Source organism: Mobula hypostoma, chromosome 28, assembly GCF_963921235.1.
Source record: "Mobula hypostoma chromosome 28, sMobHyp1.1, whole genome shotgun sequence".
NCBI lineage: Eukaryota > Metazoa > Chordata > Chondrichthyes > Myliobatiformes > Myliobatidae > Mobula > Mobula hypostoma.
Window position 1 is genome coordinate 11,797,468 of NC_086124.1, and position 6,145 is coordinate 11,803,612.

Sequence of the window (6,145 nt, forward strand, 5' to 3'; positions counted from 1 at the left end):
GTTGATCCAGATTTTCAGCATCTAGTCTCTTGTGTCTCAGGTGTTGTTTTTCCCCCTAAAATGTCCGACAAAGAACAGAAGCAAGTATTACGAGTCCACCTCAGCCCCTTGTGTCCATCATGTTATTCAATATGAAGCCTGACCTGTCCCAGGCTTCACTTCCACTAGTTTACCAGAACCTTAAGTTCTTTGATCTTTAAAAATAATATCTGCTTCCTCTTTAACTACACCTGATGATTTAGCCTCGCCAGGATAGAGAACTGCAGCAAACCACCACCCTCTGTGAGTGGTTATCCTCGTGCACATGAATTTTAAATGACAGCCCCAAATATTGTAACAGCTGTCAAAATGCTCCTGTTAACCTTCCATGCCTCCTCATAGCCTTGTGTTTCACTAAGTCATCTTTCATTCTTCTAAGTGCCAAAAAAAAATCTAATTACTTCAGCCGCTTGTGATAAGATCATCCCAGGAACTAATTAAACGACTCTCTTCTGGACTGCCTCTGATGCCAGTACTTTCCAAAACAGCAAAGTACCCCAGGTGTGGCTTCAACATCCTGCATAATGTAATAAAATTTTGCTCTTTCTGAACTCCAACTCTATAAAACCCCCCAGGGTGGGGGAGCAACGCCTTGTATTCAGTCTGCGTACCCTCCAACCTGATAGCATGAATATCGATTTCTCCTTCTGGTGAACAAATTCCCACCTCCCACCCCCATTCCTCTATTCCCCGCTCTGACCTTTTGACCTCTTCCCACTTGCCTATCACTTCCCCCGGGTTCCCTCACCTTTCCCTTTCTCCTACAGTCCACCCTCCTCTCCTATCAGATTCTTTCTCCTCCAGCCCTTGACCTTTCCCACCCACCTGGCTTCACCTCTCACCTTCCAGCTAGCCTCCTTCACCACCCCCCCCCCAAATCTTTTTATTGTGGTGTCTTTCCCCTTCCCTCTCAGGCTTGCTGAAGGGTCTCGGCACAAGATGTCAATTGTTTACTCTTTTCCATAGATGCTGTCTGACCTGCCGAGTTCCTCCAGCATTTTGTGGGTGTTGCAATGTACCATTTGCCTTCCTAACCACCTGTATCCACTGATGACTTTGTACAAAGTTGTTCAGGAGAAACTCTACTCCCCTCTGCTCATCTGCAATTTTCTCCCATTTAGGTAAAGGCCTGCCTTTAGATTTCTCCTACCCGTATGCATGACCTCACACTGGACCACACTAAACTCCATTTGCCAAGTCAATCCCCAATCACTCAGCCTGGCTGAATTCACAAGCAGCGTCTAACTCTGTTCCCCACCTATCTCCGTGTCATCTGCAAACTTCAGGACCTTGCACTCCATACCCTTCAGGTCATTAAAGACCAAGAATTGATGTATTTTTTTACTTTGCATCCACCTCATCCATAGCAATGTCTGTTTTTCTTTTACAGTTTTCTCAGTGCTACTTGTGGGCTGTCCGTATATTTTAATTTTTTTTTTAAAAACTCTCAGTATAACCTGAACAGCTCAAACTCACAACACGCTGGAGGAACTCAGCAGGTCGGGCAGCATCCGTGGAAACGATCAGTCAATGTTTCGGGCCGGAACCCTTCATCAGGACTGAAGAGGGAAGGGGGGAGATGCCAGAACGAAAAAAGTAGGGAGAGGGGAAAGAGCTAATGGGTGAAGCCAGGCGGCTGGGAAAAGTTGCGGGCTGGAGGAAAAAACAATCTGAAAGGAGAGGAGAGTGGACAATAGGAGAAAGGGAATGAGGAGGGGACCCAGGGGGAAGTAATTGACAGGTGAGAAGTGAAAGGTCGGGTTGGGGGGAATTTGTTCACCAGAAGGAGAAATCGATATCCATGCTGTCAGGTTGGAGGGTAGCCAGAGGGAATATAAGATGTTGCTCCTCCACCCTGAGGGTGGCCTCATCTTGGCACAAGCTGAGGCCACGGGTCGACACGTCGGAATGGGAATGGGAATTAAAATGTTTGCCCACCAGGAAGTTCCACATGTGGCAGGTGGTCCAGAGGCACTCGACAAAGCGGTCCCCCAATTTACAACGGATACCTACTAACTTAACCGACCCAACTCCCAAAATGGTGATGGGTCACAACTTCCATTTTCTGCAGTCTATTTGATTCATAGCCCCAGTGCCTTGGGTTCAATCCTCATTTGGTGCTGACCATCCCAAAGCCCACAGGTCGGTAAGTTGCTTGGTCCCTAGCTGTTGGTGAGTGGGTCAGTCTGGGAGCAGCTGATGAAAATGCTTGCAGGGAAACTTAGTGAGGACTGGAATTTCTCTGTGAGTCTATGTGATAAATGACTCCTTAAGTCATGAGAAATATGTTATTTAACTCCATGTTAAATGTTAATTGTAAAGTCTGTGGTGGCCAGTGCAATCACGTTTGCTGTTGTGTGCTGGGGCAGCAGGCTGAGGGTAGCAGACACCAACAGAATCAACAAACTCATTCGTAAGGCCAGTGACGTTGTGGGGATGGAACTGGACTCTCTGACGGTGGTGTCTGAAAAGAGGATGCTGTCCAAGTTGCATGCCATCTTGGACAATGTCTCCCATCCACTACATAATGTACTGGTTGGGCACAGGAGTAAAGGAACAATAAAGGAACAGCAGTTATAATGGGTGACTTCAATCTACATGTAGACTGGGTGAACCAAATTGGTAAAGGTGCTGAGGAAGAGGATTTCTTGGAATGTATGCGGGATGGTTTTTTGAACCAACATGTCGAGGAACCAACTAGAGAGCAGGCTATTCTGGACTGGGTTTTGAGCAATGAGGAAGGGTTAATTAGCGATCTTGTCGTGAGAGGCCCCTTGGGTAAGAGTGACCATAATATGATGGAATTCTTCATTAATATGGAGAGTGACATAGTTAATTCAGAAACAAAGGTTCTGAACTTAAAGAGGGGTAACTTTGAAGGTATGAGACGTGAATTAGCTAAGATAGACTGGCAAATGACACTTAAAGGATTGACGGTGGATAAGCAATGGCAAGCATTTAAAGGTTGCATGGATGAACTACAACAATTGTTCATCCCAGTTTGGCAAAAGAATAAATCAAGGAAGGTAGTGCACCCATGGCTGACAAGAGAAATTAGGGATAGTATCAATTCCAAAGAAGTAGCATACAAATTAGCCAGAGAAAGTGGCTCACCTGAGGACTGGGAGAAATTCAGAGTTCAGCAGAGGAGGACAAAGGGCTTAATTAGGAAGGGGAAAAAAGATTATGAGAGAAAACTGGCGGGGAACATGAAAACGGACTGTAAAAGCTTTTATAGATATGTAAAAAGGAAAAGACTGGTAAAGACAAATGTAGGTCCCCTGCAGACAGAAACAGGTGAATTGATTATGGGGAGCAAGGACATGGCAGACCAATTGAATAATTACTTTGGTTCTGTCTTCACTAAGGAGGACATAAATGATCTTCCAGAAATAGTAAGGGACAGAGGGTCCAGTGAGATGGAGAAACTGAGTGAAATACATGTTAGTAGGGAAGTGGTGTTAGGTAAATTGAAGGGATTGAAGGCAGATAAATCCCCAGGGCCAGATGGTCTGCATCCTAGAGTGCTTAAGGAAGTAGCCCAAGAAATAGTGGATGCATTAGTGATAATTTTTCAAAACTCGTTAGATTCTGGACTAGTTCCTGAGGATTGGAGGGTGGCTAATGTAACCCCACTTTTTAAAAAAGGAGGGAGAGAGAAACCGGGGAATTATAGACCAGTTAGCCTAACGTCGGTGGTGGGGAAACTGCTGGAGTCAGTTATCAAGGATGTGATAACAGCACATTTGGAAAGCGGTGAAATGATCGGACAAAGTCAGCATGGATTTGTGAAAGGAAAATCATGTCTGACGAATCTCATAGAATTTTTTGAGGATGTAACTAGTAGAGTGGATAGGGGAGAACCAGTGGATGTGGTATATTTGGATTTTCAAAAGGCTTTTGACAAGGTCCCACACAGGAGATTAGTGTGCAAACTTAAAGCACACGGTATTGGGGGTAAGGTATTGGTGTGGGTGGAGAATTGGTTAGCAGACAGGAAGCAAAGAGTGGGAATAAACGGGACCTTTTCAGAATGGCAGGCGGTGACTAGTGGGGTACCGCAAGGCTCAGTGCTGGGACCCCAGTTGTTTACAATATATATTAATGACTTGGATGAGGGAATTAAATGCAGCATCTCCAAGTTTGCGGATGACACGAAGCTGGGTGGCAGTGTTAGCAGTGAGGAGGATGCTAAGAGGATGCAGGGTGACTTGGATAGGTTGGGTGAGTGGGCAAACTCATGGCAGATGCAATTTAATGTGGATAAATGTGAAGTTATCCACTTTGGTGGCAAAAATAGGAAAACAGATTATTATCTGAATGGTGGCCGATTAGGAAAAGGGGAGGTGCAACGAGACCCGGGTGTCATTATACACCAGTCATTGAAAGTGGGCATGCAGGTACAGCAGGCGGTGAAAAAGGCGAATGGTATGCTGGCATTTATAGCGAGAGGATTCGAGTACAGGAGCAGGGAGGTACTACTGCAGTTGTACAAGGCCTTGGTGAGACCACACCTGGAGTATTGTGTGCAGTTTTGGTCCCCTAATCTGAGGAAAGACATCTTTGCCATAGAGGGAGTACAAAGAAGGTTCACCAGATTGATTCCTGGGATGGCAGGACTTTCATATGAAGACAGACTGGATGAACTGGGCTTGTACTCATTGGAATTTAGAAGATTGAGGGGGGATCTGATTGAAACATATAAGATCCTAAAGGGATTGGACAGGCTAGATGCAGGAAGATTGTTCCCGATGTTGGGGAAGTCCAGAACGAGGGGTCACAGTTTGAGGATAGAGGGGAAGCCTTTTAGGACCGAGATTAGGAAAAACTTCTTCACACAGAGAGTGGTGAATCTGTGGAATTCTCTGCCACAGGAAACTGTTGAGGCCAGTTCATTGGCTATGTTTAAGAGGGAGTTAGATATGACCCTTGTGGCTACAGGGGTCAGGGGGTATGGAGGGAAGGCTGGGGCGGGGTTCTGAGTTGGATGATCAGCCATGATCATAATAAATGGCGGTGCAGGCTCGAAGGGCCGAATGGCCTACTCCTGCACCTATTTTCTATGTTTCTATGTTTCTATTCAGCCAGAGACTCATTCCACCGAGATGCAACACAGAGCATCATAGGAAGTCAATCCTGCCTGTGGCCATCAAACTTTACAACTCCTCCCTTGGAGGGTCAGACACCCTGAGCCAGTAGGCTGGTCCTGGACTTATTTCCTGGCATAATTTACATATTACTATTTAATTATTTATGGTGCGACTGTAACGAAAACCAATTTCCCCCGGGATCAATAAAGTATGACTATGATAAAAGTTTAAAAAAAATAGTAAAAATCCAATGACCCAGCACCCTCTGGACTTTGGTGCCATCTGACCAGCAGATATTGCAGACTGTCGGACTTTTCCTCTATTAATACAAATACTGAACCCAAATCAGGTTTAATATCACCGGTTTGTCTTGAAATTTGTTAACTTTGTGGCAGCGGTATAATGCAATGATAAATATAGAAAAAGAACTGAGTTACAGTCAGTATATATGTATGTTAAATAGTTAAAATAAGTAGTCCAAAAACAGAAATTTAAAAAAAGTGGTGAGGTGGTGTTGATAGGTTCGATGTCCATTCAGATATTGGATGACAGAGGGGAAGAAGCTGTTCCTAAATCAGTGTGTGTGTCTTCAGGCTTCTGTGCCTCCATCTTGATGGTAGCAATGAGAAGAGGGCGTGTCCTGGGTGGTGGGGGCCATTAATGATGGACTTTCTGAGACACCACTCCTTGAAGATGCCTTGGATACTACGGAGGCTGGTATCTTGTTTTGTCTTGTCCATACTGCACCAACTGCCACCGCTGGGCTATAAACGTGCAGGAGCAATGTGTGGTTAAGTGCCTTGCTCAAGGACACAACACGCTGCCTCAGATGAGGCTCCAACTCGCGACCTTTGGATCACTGGTCCAATGCCTTAACCACTTGGCCATGCTCCATAATGGAGCTGACTGATTTTACAACTTTCTGCAGCTTAATTCTGCATATTTAATTCAGTATTGTGTAGCAAAGGTGTTAGACAACGGTATCAGAATCAGGTTTAATATCACTGACGTAAGTC